This window comes from Crinia signifera, chromosome 6, assembly GCF_055691185.1.
Source record: "Crinia signifera chromosome 6, ASM5569118v1, whole genome shotgun sequence".
Lineage (NCBI taxonomy): Eukaryota > Metazoa > Chordata > Amphibia > Anura > Myobatrachidae > Crinia > Crinia signifera.
The window spans coordinates 236,050,619-236,067,310 of record NC_139222.1 but is presented as its reverse complement, the minus strand read 5'-3'; the positions used below and the strand labels follow the sequence as shown (position 1 = coordinate 236,067,310).

The 16,692-nt window shown below is 44.6% G+C and overlaps 1 long non-coding RNA gene across 1 annotated transcript in view; it reads left to right on the top strand.

Annotated features, from left to right (window-relative positions):
• LOC146009087 (uncharacterized) overlaps window positions 1–12,286 on the top strand; it is a 139,923-nt gene extending 127,637 nt beyond the window's left edge. The window contains exon 4 of the long non-coding RNA XR_014444610.1: window positions 12,186–12,286. This is a non-coding gene — a long non-coding RNA (uncharacterized LOC146009087). The remainder of the gene's footprint in view (window positions 1–12,185) is intronic.
• The last annotated feature ends 4,406 nt before the right edge of the window (window positions 12,287–16,692 follow it).

Below are 16,692 nucleotides of genomic sequence, written 5' to 3'. Positions count from 1 at the left end.
GAACTCCCATCTTGGTAAATGTACCCCTTTATATTTGACACCTCAATTTTATAATATACAAGCGCAATACAACCTTTTGATAACGATCACTTGAGACCACCAGAATTACACAATTTGTTTTATTAACTGGAATTCATCTGAGTAGACTGTTGGTTAATTAGCATAAAGAAGTTACATTATTACAAACAGCATAATAACGGTTTACGGTCTCAACAATATGGATATGGATTATCCTGACCTTGGGGCCCCATAAATAAAGATAAAGCAGTTCAGCTGAGTTGAACTCGTACGTGCACTTTCTGACATTAATACATGTGTATAATAATACACATTGATCAGGGGAGACTGAAAGCTGTGAAACTATATCAAAGAATACGTTTTATTCCCTCCTGAAAATAATAAGAGTTGCCTTCCACTAAAACAGTTGCAATTGATACTTCGTAGCTTCCCTGGCTTTTAATAATGATATTTCTTTTCTACAGTGCTCCCAATGTTTTCTGCGCTCTGCCCTGTCTCATATGAGGTCACTGTTGTTTTTCAGTCGTAATATATTGCCGATGCTTTATTACTGGGGCCTAGTATCTATCTCTTCCCTATTGCGCTTGGAATGGGATGTACACTGTGCAGTTCAGCAACTAGTTCTGTGCAGAAAACTGTCTCTAAGCATCTCACAGACTTTATGATAGAGTTGGTTAAACTGAGGCAGGGTAACTGTCCACAAATTGCCAGGGCTGGATTAAGGGCGGGGCACAGTGGGTCAGTACCTCTGGGCCCCCCTCTGTCTAGGGGCCCCCTGTGGTTGTCATGTATTACATTTTTTTTTTTAGCTAATGGTTTCTGCGCATGTGCACTGCAGGTGGGGTAGATGTTATTTGTGCAGAGAGAATTAGATTTGGGTGGGGTTTTACTTCAAAGTGAGATCTATATTGCAGCATAAAAATAAAGCAGTCAGTATTTTCCCTGCACAGAAACAAAATAACTCACCCAAATCTAATTCTCTCTGCACATTTTACATCCCCTCCCCCTGCAGTGCACATGGTTTTGTTGTTCATCTAAGCATAGGCGTGCGCAGCACATTTCATTAGGGGGTGCACCATTCTATTGGGCATGTCAAACACGCCCATTGGTTGTGTCTAACACCACCAATCAGGTGTGTCTACCATCTTTTGGCACACACTACAATATAAAATGTCTCTCAGCCACACCATAATCTCCTGCCTATTTCCTTTTTTTAATTACTGTGTGTTACAATACATGCATATAAAGGCAAAAACATTTATGGATGACACAGGTACAGTATGTAGTGATATGACCATGTTCTAGTACAATTAACAATGCAAAACACACATAATTAATTGATGGGCGCTTCTTTTAATGGAATACAGTACTAAAAAGCAAAAGTCTTTGGTAAAAGGTATTGCTGGTTGCTAGCGGCAGGGAGGTGTTCATAAGGGTGGGCACAGCATTAGGTGGTGCCTGTGCACCCCTAACACTCAATGTGCGCACACCTATGCATCTAAGAAGTAATTTGCCAGAATGCGTGAACCAGAATAACCCCCATTGTCCTGAACAGCTGGAAACCATTAACTTTAAAATAAAAAGGCAGAGGTCAGAAAGTAGTACAAAATAAGCAGATCATATTCATATGGCTTATATATGCAGTGGCGGTAATCAATGCAAAGGGCAGCATCCAGTATACAAATAATGAATACAGCCCTCTCTTCAAAGCACGGAGGCTATAAAAGGAACGTAAAAATAAACCCTTGTTCTATACCTATATACATGTCTGCTGCTAGTAAGATCCACGTTTTATTGTGATATAGAAACACAGTAGCGGATTCTGGATTCGATTCAGACCTGATTGCAGTGCAGCTAATACGCACAGCAGGCTATTACTGATACACTGCGCATGTATACGGGTCATAGTACACATGCACAAGGCCATCCTGCAATGAACTCCCGCAACTAGTACTATTCGCTGGCCGTTCGTAAGGTGATTGACAGGGGGCGTGGGCTTGTGGGGGTGAAAAACAACCATTTTATTTATCATATTTGCTCGAATGGATGTGCACCTGTATACATCCCAAGGAAAAAAATGATAGATGGTACGTGGCGCAATGCTGCCTTAGGTTACCAATCCCTGAAGATACACCCTTACTTCAATGTACAAAAAATTCGAAAGAATGGGATATAAAACCAGTGGCGCAATAAATGATACTTAAAGTTTCTGTGTGTCCAGACTCTTCCTGATGAGACGATGATAATCCTCAGGTAAGTTGGATTTTTCAGGTGAAGGTGATCAACGTGAAAAAATAAAAATAAAAGAACAAAGATTAGATCGATGTGTCTGTGTCTATTCATTATAAACGCTCAATGGCGTGGTGTTCATTATATATGTGGAGATCGCTTAGATGCCCCCTAGGCGTACCAGAACTCACGTGGGTTCGAGATGGTACTCCTCATATAAAGGTTTCTTTGCTGGGTTCACCGAGGGGGGATGTAACTTCTCCAAATCGAAATATGAATAAATCTCAATATTTCCGTGGTGATTCAGGAAAAAAAAAAGAAAAGTGTCTGAGATCTATGGTCTCATCATATGTGAAAACAATAAGTGATGTGAGAGCTGTATAAGTACAGAGGAGCTTAAACAGCGTACCTCACTTACTGAGTGAAAAGAGAAGGTACACGTATAAAGATATCTTTGTATGTTTGAGGGAAGGCGTACCCCTACTCACGATGTTTTGCGGGATTTTCAAGCCTATAAAGGTTTCTTTTCCTGTATAGTATCTCACTGATTTGGTATCACCAATGGATGGATGGATCCCAATGTTTCCGCAGTTTACTCAGGAAAAAAGGAAAAAATGTCTGAGGTCTATGGTCTCATCATATATGTATATAGTAGGTGATGTGACGACTGTATAAGTATAGAAGAACCTAGACAGCGTACCTCACTTACTCAGTGCGAAGGAGGGGGATGCAGTTAATATACCGGCGGTCGGGATCCCGGCGTTCAGAATCCCGACGCCGGAATTGCGACCGCCGAAATGCCGACACTTTCTCCCTCCTGGGGTGTCCACGACACCCCTGGAGGGAGAATAAATTAGTGTGCCGAGCGTAGCGAGGCACCGGGCCCGCTGCGTGGCGAGCCGTAATATGGTGGCGTACCTTACTCACCCCTTTTGGTAGGGGGCAGAAAGCCCATAAAGGTTTCTTTTTACCAAAGTATCAGAAGGCCAGTTCAAGGTAAAAAATTCCACAAAATTTAATTCATAAAATTGTACAAAAGTCTCATGGGCAGGTCATGAGGACATATGAAGTAGCATAAAATCCAAAAGTTCACAGGAAATAATCTAAAAATAATCCAAAAAAATACAAAAAAGTACAACATCCAAAAAATTAAAGACAAAAATTCTGTTAAAAAGTTCTAGTATACATACATCCGGAAGTGTGGCTGCTCACTTATCTCTGGCACGATCCTGGCAGGATCGTGCCAGAGATAAGTGAGCAGCCACACTTCCGGATGTATGTATACTAGAACTTTTTAACAGAATTTTTGTCTTTAATTTTTTGGATGTTGTACTTTTTTTGTATTTTTTGGGATTATTTCCTGTGAACTTTTGGATTTTATGCTACTTCATATGTCCTCATGACCTGCCCATGGGACTTTTGTACAATTTTATGAATTAAATTTTGTGGAATTTTTTACCTTGAACTGGCCTTCTGATACTTTGGTAAAAAAGAAACCTTTATGGGCTTTCTGCCCCCTACCAAAAGGGGTGAGTAAGGTACGCCACCATATTACGGTGTTTATAAAAATAAAAAAAAACACCTATATCGAATTTAAAATTCCCTCACACTGGTAAAATCTTTTTTATATTCTATGCACCCGGGAGTTGGGAATCTACATGTGAGTTCCATACCTCATCAGAGATACCTAACCAGTGATATACCGGGCAAGAAAAGAAACCTTTATAGGTTTGAAAATCCCCTGAAACAGCGTGAGTAGGGGTACGCTCCCCTTTCAACACATAAAGATACTTTTACATATGTATCCCTCCTTCGCACTGAGCAAGTGAGGTACACTGTCTAGGTTATTCTATACTTATACAGCCCTCACATCACCTACTATATACATATATGATGAGACCATAGACCTCAGAAATTTTTTCCTGAGTAAACTGCGGAAACATTGGGATCCATCCATCCATTGGTGATACCAAATCAATGAGATACTATACAGGAAAAGAAACCTTTATAGGCTTGAAAATCCCGCAAAACATCGTGAGTAGGGGTACGCCTTCCCTCAAACATACAAAGATACCTTTATACGTGTACCTTCTCTTTTCACTCAGTAAGTGAGGTACGCTGTTTAAGCTCTTTTGTACTTATACAGCTCTCACATCACTTATTGTTTTCACATATGATGAGACCATAGATCTCAGACACTTTTTTTTTTTTTTCTGAATCACCACAGAAATATTGAGATTTATTCATATTTCGATTTGGAGAAGTTACATCCCCCCTCGGTGAACCCAGCAAAGAAACCTTTATATGAGGAGTACCATCTCGAACCCACGTGAGTTCTGGTACGCCTAGGGGGCATCTAAGCGATCTCCACATATATAATGAACACCACGCCATTGAGCGTTTATAATGAATAGACACAGACACATCGATCTAATCTTTGTTCTTTTATTTTTATTTTTTCACGTTGATCACCTTCACCTGAAAAATCCAACTTACCTGAGGATTATCATCGTCTCATCAGGAAGAGTCTGGACACACAGAAACTTTAAGTATCATTTATTGCGCCACTGGTTTTATATCCCATTCTTTCGAATTACCTGTATACATCCATTCGCTCGGCTAGTATATCAATTCGCAAAGGCGGATATCACTGGAGCAGGGGGGCATCAGCTTGACTGAACACTGGCTGCTGCCAACCAAGCGATCAGGTCTGAATTACCCCAACTCCTTTTTCTTAGTTAAAGCATTTGCTCATTTTCTCAGTGAAACATTGACCATCATTATCCAGGCATGTTTATTACTGTGATAACCTTCCGTAATTAGAATTTCCATTGTATACATACATGTTTATAGTACATTAGTTGCGGTTTGTTCATATTGATTCAGCAAATAACAAATGTGCCTGTGTTTATTTGAGGACTAATGGTTGCAATAAAGATGGAAGTGACAAATGAGCTGCAAGCCTAAAATCTATTACTGTATGTGAGATGTTGTGATGTAGATTCCTGGCACATGTACCGTAACTATAATACAGAAACAGAAGTGTAGTCGCTGTCATGTAGCCAGTGTTGTTAAGGTGGGTGCAGAGCTGATAATGTGGCATGAGAAAGTGTGCATAGCCAGGGACTGTACACCAATGCATCTGCACACAATGTCACATCAGTAATTGACTATAGTAATTGCAAATTAGCCTAACAGATGTGCCCCTTCCCATGAAGCTCCTGAGTTAACGAAGCAGTTTGTGCCTTGTGTCACCTACCACAAGCTGCTGACCAGTTTATTGTTGTGCTCTGTCTGTGCTTATCATTATGTGCTGTGACTGTGCTTAGCCTTATGTGCAGTGGCGTAACTATGAATTGGGCGCCCCCCCGCCGTACCCCCCGTCCGCAGCCTTACCTGTCTTGCTGGTCCCTTCCCGGCTCCCTTGCTGGCTTCATTCTTCTGCTAGTGAGACGGACCAACACAAAATGTCCGCCCCCATACAGCAGACAGTTTCAGAGAACTGTCTGCTATATGGGGAGGACATTTTATTGTGGTCCGTCTCACTAGCAGAAGAATGAAGCCAGCAAGGGAGCCGGGACGGGACCAGTGAAGTCAGGTAAGGCTGCGGGCTGCGGATTGGCGGGCGGCAGATGGGCGGACGGGAGGGGGCTAACTATAGCACCACAGCCCCCCGGCGCCCACACATGCACAGCGCCCCCCCCCCGCGGCTGCAGGGGCTGCGGTGCTATTGTTACGCCTCTGCTTATGTGCTGTACTTGTACTTATCATTATGTTCTGTGGCTGTGCTTAGCTTTATGTGTTGTGTCTGTGCTTAGTATTACACACTTTGCCTGTGCTTAACCTTATGTGCTGTGTCTGTGCTTAGCATTATGTGCAGTGTCTTCGCCTAACGTTATATGCTGTGCTTAGTGTTCTGTTCTGTGCCTTTGCCTAGCGTTATGTGCTGTGTCTGCGCCTAGTGTTACACTCTTGGACTTATTTTAGTTCACTCTTAGAGGCAAATTCCTTCTTAGCTTGACAAAACCATGTGCACTGCAGGTGGGGCAGATGTAACATGTGCAGAGAGAATTAGATTTGGGTGAGGTTCTTCTTCAAAGTGAAATCTATATTGCAGCGTAAAAATAAAGCAGTCAGTATTTACCCTGCACAGAAACAAAATAACTCACCCAAATCGAATTCTCTCTGCACATGTTACATCTGACCCCCTGCTGTGCACATGGTTTTGTCCAGCTAAGAAGGAATGCTGACCGTTCATACATTCGGCCTGCTATCATATAGAAAGCAGTGTCCTTTACCGCACGCTGGCTCCATCATCGGTATAGTGCACATAACGTGCGCTGATACCCCTTCTACCCTATAATAACCATTCATACATCTGCCCCTATATTTGTTACAATGTATTGTTGTGTTGCAGATAGTAGATAAATACCTTGCTGTTTAAGCATACAAAGGGGGTGAGACCTTGCAGGAATTAAGGTCATGCCTAGCACTCCCAACACTGAATAGTTGTAGTGAAACCCCCCGCCAACTCTCAACTTTTTTCCCCCACAGAACACTGAAGCCTGTTGGTAGGGCAGCATGAGAGTGCCAGAGAATAGATGCAGAGCTTTTCCACTTTCCTGCTGACACTGCAGCCTGCGGGTGGGACAGTCCCATGGAAGCGGGACTGTATGCCCTGGTCACAGCGTCCCACTGTCCCACCGGTGGAGGGCATTGTCCTGCGAGCAGGGGGACAGTTGGGGGAGGCAGTGATTAGTTAATGCCGAAGTAGCCCAACCTGCTAGTCTATTTAGGTTTGCTCCTTGTTTCTTTAATTTACAATTTTTATTTTTTTCTTCAATTTATTTGTGTCCTCCTTTTCATTGTAAAAAGTTGGTCACCTTAGTAAATACCCAGTTTGGCTCCAATTGTAAAGAGCAACAGAATATGCTGCACTATATAAGAAACTCTTAATAATGAAATAAAATAGATCAGCAAAAAAAGGACCATGTGTTACTGTCTATTTCTCTCTGTCAACAGGCACACAGGAAGTACAGTATAGGACACGTTTAAACATTACATATTGAGTTTCAGTTTGTCCTGCATTTCATCATGTCATTTAAATATTGAGTATTTTAACACTGAATGGAGTTGAAATAAGTGTATCCTGTTTCAGGTTTTAAAATAATGCAATTTTAAATACCAATGAAACATCTTATCAGGCTGTTCATTACAGTATACAAAGTATACTGTGTATATATTAGATGCTGAGCAGCCATTGAATTACTTATCTATAGTATCCTTCTCAATGCTTTCTCCAGTTGCAAAGCTCAGAATAGTGTACTGCTATGAGGCTGCACCCCCCCCCCCCCCCCCCCCCCCATCCAATTTCCCAATTGGTAAAGCATCTATGCCTGGACCATTTCTATTGAAGCAGTGCATGTTTTCTGGCAGTGGCATCAGAGCCGGCCCTAGCCTACATGACGCCCTAGGCAAGATTTTGGCTGGTGCCCCCTAGCACCGCTACTATTTCCGCCTCTGACCCTGCTCCCCTTTCCCAGCACCATCAACCCTCATCATAGCAGTCATCATTTTGGTGCTCCTACTATATTAAATATAAACAGTGCACACATTCGGTGCGCGGCCCAAACAGGGGTGTGTTCTTGCTGGAAAGGGGCATGGCCACACAATAGTACCCCAATTCAAATTATGCCACACAGTAGTGCAACTTTATTCACATTATATCATGCGATGGTGTCCCGTATTTACATTACATTACATCACACAGTAGTACCACTTTACCTTATATACATTACTCCTCACATTATACCCTTAGAAAAAAAATCCTGAGAAAATATTGTATTTTAAGCACCTCCATGGCCACACTGCAACCCAGCACAAAGCAGTGTGAGCTGGTCAGAGGAGAAGAGCTACAGCTGCTGCTGTCACTTAAGGGGAGGGGGCCCGGGGCCCCCACTGGGCCCTTCCATCAGACTTTGGCCTGGGTTATTTGTACCTTCTACCCCTTTCTCTCGGCACCCCTGATAATACCACACAGTAATGCCCCTTACACATGACACACATTATTAATGTCCTTATAAACATAATGCCCCTTACACATTATGCCAACCTTTATTAATGTCCTTCATACACATATGTTGCACATTATTAATGCCCTTATACACATGACACACATAATGCCCATTACACATATGTTGCACATTATTAATACCCTTATACACATGACACACATAATGCCGGTTACACATATGTCGCACATTATTAATGCCCTTATACACATGACACACATCATGCCTGTTACACATATGTCTCACATTATTAATGCATTTATACATGACACACGTAATGCCCCTTACACATATGCCAAACACTTTTGCACAACCAACCCACCCCCAGACAGCACTCGCACAGCCGCTAACACTGTGACCTCTGCCTCTGCTTGGATACAGATGTTTCCTCATACATCTTGCCTCAATAGGCCATGCAGCTCCTGGCCAGTTCTGCTAACGTTGGGTGCCTTTTTTGCTGAAAATTCGTCTTATTTGCATTGTTATGTGACCAGGACAAAGAAGGAGCTTACAATGATTAAAAGGATATGCGGCATGCCTATATTCTGTGTGTGACTTGTATACGGAATGCTATGTTACAGTGATTTCCATGAATACACTATTTCATATGCAGGTACAGCCTCACTCACACACAGAATATAGGCATGCTGCATATCATTATCATATCATATCATAATCAGCAGAAGCTGCTGGTGCCCCTAGGCATTCCAAATGCCCTAGGCATTTGCCTATGCCTAGGGCCGGCTCTGAGTGGCATAATTATATATTTGCATCCCCATAGCAAAAGTTTGCAAGGGCCCCTATGTACCACTCAATGGTGAAAAATCTATATAGCTCATATTACTATGACAGACAAGGTAGACCCCTTTCAGCTGTGGGCTCCATAGCAGCAGCACTCCCTGCAGCTATGGCAGTTACACCCTTGTTTTCTGGCAAGCCATTTCCCCTTGCAGACACTTGAAGCAGGCTCTGCCTGGGAAGCAGGGCCAGATTTAGGGGCCCATTTATCATTGATCGCATTTACAATATGATCTGGGTGGAATATTAGCGCCCAGGATCACATTGTAAAATGCGATCATATCACCTAAATGTATTATATGCCAGGCGCAGGGACAGGGCTCCGAAAGGAGCCCGTACCGTCGAAGCGCTGACCCGGGGTCTGCGCATGTGCGGTTATGCACTGACCACCCGGCAACCCCGCTGACCGCACTGCCGCCGGGGTGCCGGGCTGCCTGTTGTTGACATATCTGGCAGCTTTGCATCCCCCATAGAAACCTATGGGGATGCGGTTGGCGGCGGTGCAGGTGGGATCGCAGCAGGTATTGGAGATTCCTGCTAGGGTCCCCCTTTGATACATTCAGGGGATACTTAATATTTGCGGCTAACCTCTGAAAATGGGTGTTTTCGGGGATTTAGCCGCAAATATTGTTTGATAAATGGGCCCCTAAGGCTTGTGGGGGACCAAGGGAAACAAAATTGTGGGGGCCCCAATTTATAATATTGAATCAAAATTCTCCCCATCCCCCACTATGCACGAAGCCACTAATTTGGCCTTACATAATAGTACATTGCATGCTTGCCTACTTTCCCGGAATGAACAGTAGGCTTAGGAAAGTCATGTTCTGCTCCCTTTTCCCCCAGAAGAGTGTGCAGATCTCCTACATGCTGCAGCCCCCAGCATTTATCCTGTGGACAGGGGAGCCACCCGCTGCCCCACAATGCCTGTAATCTCTGCATTTTGTGCTGGAGGCAGGGCTGCAGTGATATAATATTTGAGGATACATATCCTACCCAGCATCATCCCCCTTCTGCCACTCCCCCTGGTTGTATGTAAATATGGTGAGCAAGCAAGAAATGCACGTGTGATTTTCTGATACTTGTAAACTCTTCTTGTTCACATCCCGAAATCAGTTTCTGTATGTTAGCTGTACTTTTAATATACTTAACCTATCTATTGTGGCTGAGGTAAGGTTACCATAATGTGAGCATTTCAGTCCTTGCACTTCTGAGATACAGCTCTGTACATATGCTCCATTACTGGTCTAATGCATGCTGCATGCCCGCCTGCTGCAGCAGCTATTATGCAGGGTTTAGGGTTCTCTGCAAGCCAAATGATAATATATCTATATTCTGGGCAACTGTACTTTATCCATGGATTGGACCAAAGAGCCAAACAGAGCATTATGAACAACTAATTTAGTAAAGAGGTAATAAATTAGAGATTACCTTTCAGTTGGCCAAATGCTAGAAAAGATGCCAGCTGCAGTAAGTCAGCAGATTCTTCAGTAAAACCAGATATCGTGCTGTGTTCTTGTGTTGCAGCTTCCGAGGCATCAAAGCAATAGGTTCTTAAATCTAATTAAAAGCGGATATTAACTTTAATATTTAAAATACAAGACTGTTATAGTGATGGCATAAAGTCAGAGATTCTACGGTATACAAATTCTGTTGCTCTAATGATACCTAGGATATGATATACTTAAATCAGGTGCTGTAATACTATTTTGATAGTAATATTATTGCAAAGGCTCCTATTCAGCAGGTATGTTTAATGGAAGTGCAGCAAGGGAAGAGTTGTAGAGGATTAGGTAAAATAGTCTGGAATCCGGATCACCGAACCGGGCCAGATTCCTGCAGAAATCTTAGCCACTGCGGAGATAGTAGGGTGCTAACTTGTCCGTCGCCATCTGGAGGGATGTATGTGACAGTAGTCACCGGGGAGAGAGAGGGTACAGCTTACTGTATGGGCCGGACCATTCCGGGACATCCTTTAGACGTGGACAAGACAGGGAAGCGCTGTTCTGTCTCCTCAGCAGCAAAGATTGCTGCAGGAATCTGGTTCAGCATTCCGGGGTCGAGACTGTGTTTTTCCAATCCAGAGTTAATCCCCGTACATACAGGGCGACTTGGTAAAGATTGATCGCTCAGCACACATCGCGGTACACCAGTGATGCTGTGGGCTGAGCGATCGTGCTGAGTGGGGATTTGCCTATTGTTTATAAGTAACTGGCTTTCTCGGCGGGCAATAGCAATGCGCAGGACCGCGCATTGCCATCGCCCAGGGCTATACACATGGAAGGATCAGTGCTCCATTTCTAAGCGATCTAGTCAGATTGTTTAGAAATGGGACTGAAATCGCCCCTTGTGTATGCCCCTTCAGAGTGTGTGATTCGAAGCTTGTTGTGCCAAAATGCACAAAATGAATTGGTTGAATTATGCAGCATCAAATCCCTGTAGGTTGTACAGTCTGACAAGTATGAGACCCATCAGGACATTGAAAGATGAAGGATGAGCATAAGCTGTTTGGAGTGGAGTGGGAAAGTAATATACTGTGCCTGTTAAAGGCCCATAGACACTGGGTGACATTGAGCTGAAAGACGCTCAATACACCAAGTTTGAGCAGCTTTCAGCTCAAAGCCACCCAGTGTGTATGGCCTGGCGGTGAGTGGTGATGCGCGCTCCCGCAACATCGCCGGGAAAGCCGCTCATCTGCTTGTATTTCCAACAGATGAAAGGTTTTGTGGACGGCTTTTTATAGCACTGCACTATGCAAAGCCACCCGCCCCCCTGCTGACAGTGCCGGGAAGAGGGAAAGTGGCTCAGTGTGCATTCACTGAGTGGCTTTCCCCCAATGATGACAGCGATCATCGCTGTCCATACACGCTGGGCAAAATCGCCAGTGTGTATGGACCTTAAGAAAGATGGTACCATTGAACAATATATGCCTCCTCCCTCCCATTGTTCACATTAAAAAATCTATATTATTGAGTATTTAATGGTCCAGGGCTGGTAGCAGGCTGGGGGGTGTTTTGGGACTTATTTTGCCCCAATTTTGTTTTTGAAGGGTAATTTGTTAATTTATTGTAGATACAAGCGTAATACCTTCAGGGCTCAGAGACTCCTGCTCTACTGATTCCATACAGAGACCATCAAGCAAACCAGCGCCGTCTGTGCATGGTGTAGCGGAGTAGCCTCACAGAGCAGGTGGAGAGTTTTCTTAAGAATTAAACCTGTAATTGCAATTCACACTTTTGTTATGTGTCAGTTTTGTTGGGAGTATATTTTTTTCTTTACACTACCAAGTTATTTTTTTTTCCAGGGCAAATTGGAAGGAATCACTTTGAAATACATATATATTAGGGATGAGCGCGTTCGGATCCTAGAGATCTGAACACCCCCCAAGTTACCTGATCCGAGGCATTTCCGAGCTGTTCGCTTCCATCCCGCTGAAAATCCTAGTCGAAAATGAGGCTGAACATCATCTTCCCGTTGTTGGATTCTTGCAAGACCAGGACTCTATATAGGTCCCGGCTTCCGGTGTCATCTTTAAGCTGTGTACACACGGGGGCGATTCAGCACATAACGCTGGCAATATGGTCGCTGAGCGACCATATTGCCAGTGATTTCATGTGCTGTGGGAGATAAATCGCCGGGAGCGCGCTCCCCACGGTCCGCCCTTTAAGGTTGCTTGTCGCAGGAGCATGCTCCTCCGATTATGGATAAAAATTGCTGGTTGCTGGTGCACAATGCACTGTGCACCAGCGATCAGCGACTTCTAGTCAAAATGAGGTAGAGACAGAGTGAGACAGAATAGCTTGCAATTTTCAGCCAAAATCGCTGGTCGCTGATGAAAACAGTACAGTGAGCAACATATTGCTGAGAGATTTTATGCCAAAATCGCTCAGCGACCAAATTGCACAGTGTGTACACAGCTACAGTCCGCATGTGAAATTCAGACAGCACGGATGTGTCCGTGCTGTCTGCAGGCAGAGAGAGGAAAGCTATGGGGGCTGCAGGGAGAGAAACTACCTAATGGGGGACAAATTAATGGGGTTGCTACTGCAGTGGCCAGCCTGCGTAGCCATAGACCAACCCTTAGCTTTGATGTTCTCAGTAATTACGTAAAATGTGTACACAATTGTGGCTGAACTTTCATCTGTTGGGTGTCCATTCTTTTACTAACAGCGTCACTTGCTAACATTAGCCTAGAGAGTCGCAGTTGCAATTACGTGCAAACATGAATTAGGTTCGTTCTTTGTCTTATCTTAATAGCCCCCCCCCCCCCCCCAAAAAGGTACTTGTTTCCTAGCACGGCGCCCACGATTTTCATCTTATGCCATCGTTTTGATCGCATCGCATGCGATCAAAACGATACGATCAGACCCGATTTTTTAATTGTACAGGCACCCTGATGGGTGATTCATATGTTAAATGCACCCCCATTGTTAATGCCACCCCCCTCCGACCTTTTCATACCCCCACTATCCACGTCGGCGTGGAGTTGAATTTATATAGTCTGGTGAGCGCAGCGAGCCACCAAGCCCAAAGCATGGCGAGCCCCGCGAGGGGATGCGGATTACTTCACATGTATTCCGCGTCCCCTCGCGGGGCTCGCTGCGCTCACCACGCTTCGGGCTTGGTGGCTCGCCACACTATATAAAATCAACTCCACGCCGACGTGGATAGTGGGGGTATGAAAAGGTTGTGGACGCGTACCGCCGCCGCTCACCACGCTTTAGGTTGGCATTGATAGTGGGGGTGCCGTTAACAATAGGGGTGCATTTAACATAGTAATCACCCATGAGGGTGCCTGTACAAATCGCATCGCATGCCATTGTAATGGCATGCAATGCGACGCGATATTAAAATTGTACAGTTCGGGTCTTAGGACTTAGGTCTTAGGACCCGAAAATCGGGTCCCATCGCATCCCATTGCATCCCATTGCATCCCATCGCATCCCTTAATTAGTGGTATGCGATGGCATACGATGGGCACCGTGCTAGGAAACAAGTACCAAAAAAAAAAACATTTTATTTCTATTCAATGCCCAAGGGGTTAATTTACTAAAGCTTCTAAAAATAAAATGAGGTGGTCCTGTCTATAATTTTCTAAGCATGCCATAAAGAAATTTTAGAGAGAATCTGATTGGTTGCTATGGGCAACTTCACATCTTTTCATTTTGAGAAGCTTTAGTAAATTCACCCATAAGAATGCCATGCCAAAGGCTGGTTGAAAATTTTGGAACCCTTGCAGATGACACCACCTCGACCCGCAACTCCATGCACCAAACTTATGTGCACTTGTATGGAATTAGGAATGGTATGACTGACAACATAACACTTTTGGCACTGGGGTTCTCCATAACTTTGTCAGCAAGGGGTGTGGTACAGGGGTCCCGACAGTCATTAGCCCGACGTTGGGATCCCGACTGGCCGGACACAGACAGCATGGTGAGCGCAACTAAGCCCCTTGTGGGCACGGTGGCTCACTACGTGAGCCACCTATTCGATTCTCCCTCTATGGGGGTTGTGGACCCCCACGAGGGAAAATAGCAGGTGGCCGTCAGGAACCCGGCTGTCGGTGTTTTGACACTCGTGTAAATGCCTGCCGACTGTCGGGACCCCGTCCGGCACCAGTCAGCAAGGTTGGTGCTATATTTAATCATGGGTGTAAAGTATTTTCTGTTGTCTAGAGAGGAACATGTTTTAGGAGACTTCACACTCCTATCCGGCAGAGAAAACTAGGACATACAGTACATAGAACTATTCCCTCCATATTTACGAGGTCAGCAAAGCCTGAACTTTTCCCCCTGCATATTTCGGATGGCTGGGAGTGCGAAGTACATGATACCTTCTAAACACATCAGAGGGAAAGTCATTTAATCACCGCTTTCCTCCTAGAGTTAAATCTATCTTTCTTTTTTCAGCGCACTAGCAGGAAATGACACTGTCTAGCTCAGATTGCGACTCTGACATAATAGATTCATTGGTATTGAATTGGGAACAAGTATAGATTGTGGTACAATTTTAAAGGAAGTATTGCACATCTTTCCACACCTTATATGTCAGATTTGATAGAACTGCAGTGTTGTTAATTATTGGCCATAAAGATTAGTGTTGGACATCTGCTCAGTGGTGTAGCTAGGTGGCACAGTGCCTGGAGCAAGGCCATGTTTTGCGCCCCCCCACGTTTGTAGTCAGTGAGGTTCTTGCACGGCAAAAAGGGGGTGCAGCCTAACATTATACCACACACCGTAATGCCCATTGCACATTTTAGCGAACTTTGTAATACCCATTATACATAAAGCCATATGCAGTAATGCCAATTACACATAAGGCCACACATTATGCCCATTACATACTATAAAACAAACCATAATGAACCTGCAGCCATGACCTCTGTTTTGGGGCAGCCATGGCGAACCCTACTCTGCCTCTGTTGACCTCTCACAAAGATGTCTGGCACCTGCGGGGCTACATCTTCACCTCTAATAGCCTCTAATACTCTAAAGTGTACTAATTTCACCAGTGACCTAGTCGCAGAACCACCAGTGACTGAGTCACATACATAGAAAAGTAACACCACGCAATAACATACCACACAAAAACACAAATCACACAAGGCGGCACTGAGCAATGCTGTTTACGGGTAAGCAACCCCAAGGGTACCTGAGTAAAAGAAGGTACAATAAGGTAGTAAATTATGCCAAGACCAATTAAGCATAAAGAATAGAGAAATGCTCACTAAAGAGCATGCTGACTATACCAAAACAATATGAAAAAACAAGGTATAAGAAATAAACTAGTTTCCAGAAAGGAGGACTTACAGCAATGAAGCAAGACCTACGCTGTGGGGAGATCACATCAGTAACCAGGAACCGACAAGCTGAAGCCAGGAGCATGAAACAGGAAGGCAGGCAGATAGCTCCAACTGATTCTATCACTATCATTGGCTGGGGTGTACAAGGTCAATTAATGTAAAACCTGCCCAGCCCTCCAGCCTTAATTATCCTCAAATGCGTTGCCCGGCAACCACTAAGTATGGGAAGTGATGGCCACCGCCCAGCGTCCCTGGTTGACAAGCAACAGGCCCAGGAGATGCCTGCATAGGGAGAGAGAGACGCCGGGAGCCGCAGCAGCCCTGGGAAAATCCGCACACTGTAAGTGCCGCAGCCGGGCGGGGGAGGGAGCGGAGGAGCGGGCAAGCAGGGCGGGTGAGCCGGCTGCACACAGCTCCGGCGCCATTTGATCTCCCGGCGCCCGGAGCTTGTGCTCCGCCGGCTCCCCCTCCCTACGCCCCTGCAACTGCTGTTACATACCTCACACATAAGAGAACCTTGATTCTGTATAGGTATTTCTGCCTGAGTTTTCCTGGACACTCCCAGAAAATGCTGCTTTTACGCCCCAAAGCTGTGGGAGTGAATGGCTTCAAATATGCAGCCCTGCGACCCAACCTGAATCAGCCCCAAGGATTTGATTCACCACCTAGCCAGACTGATAGTATCTGCCATCTCTCACAGCAACATCTGGTCTGTAACACATTTATATTACTGTGATGACACAATTGGCAGCACATACCATACCACTCTCCACA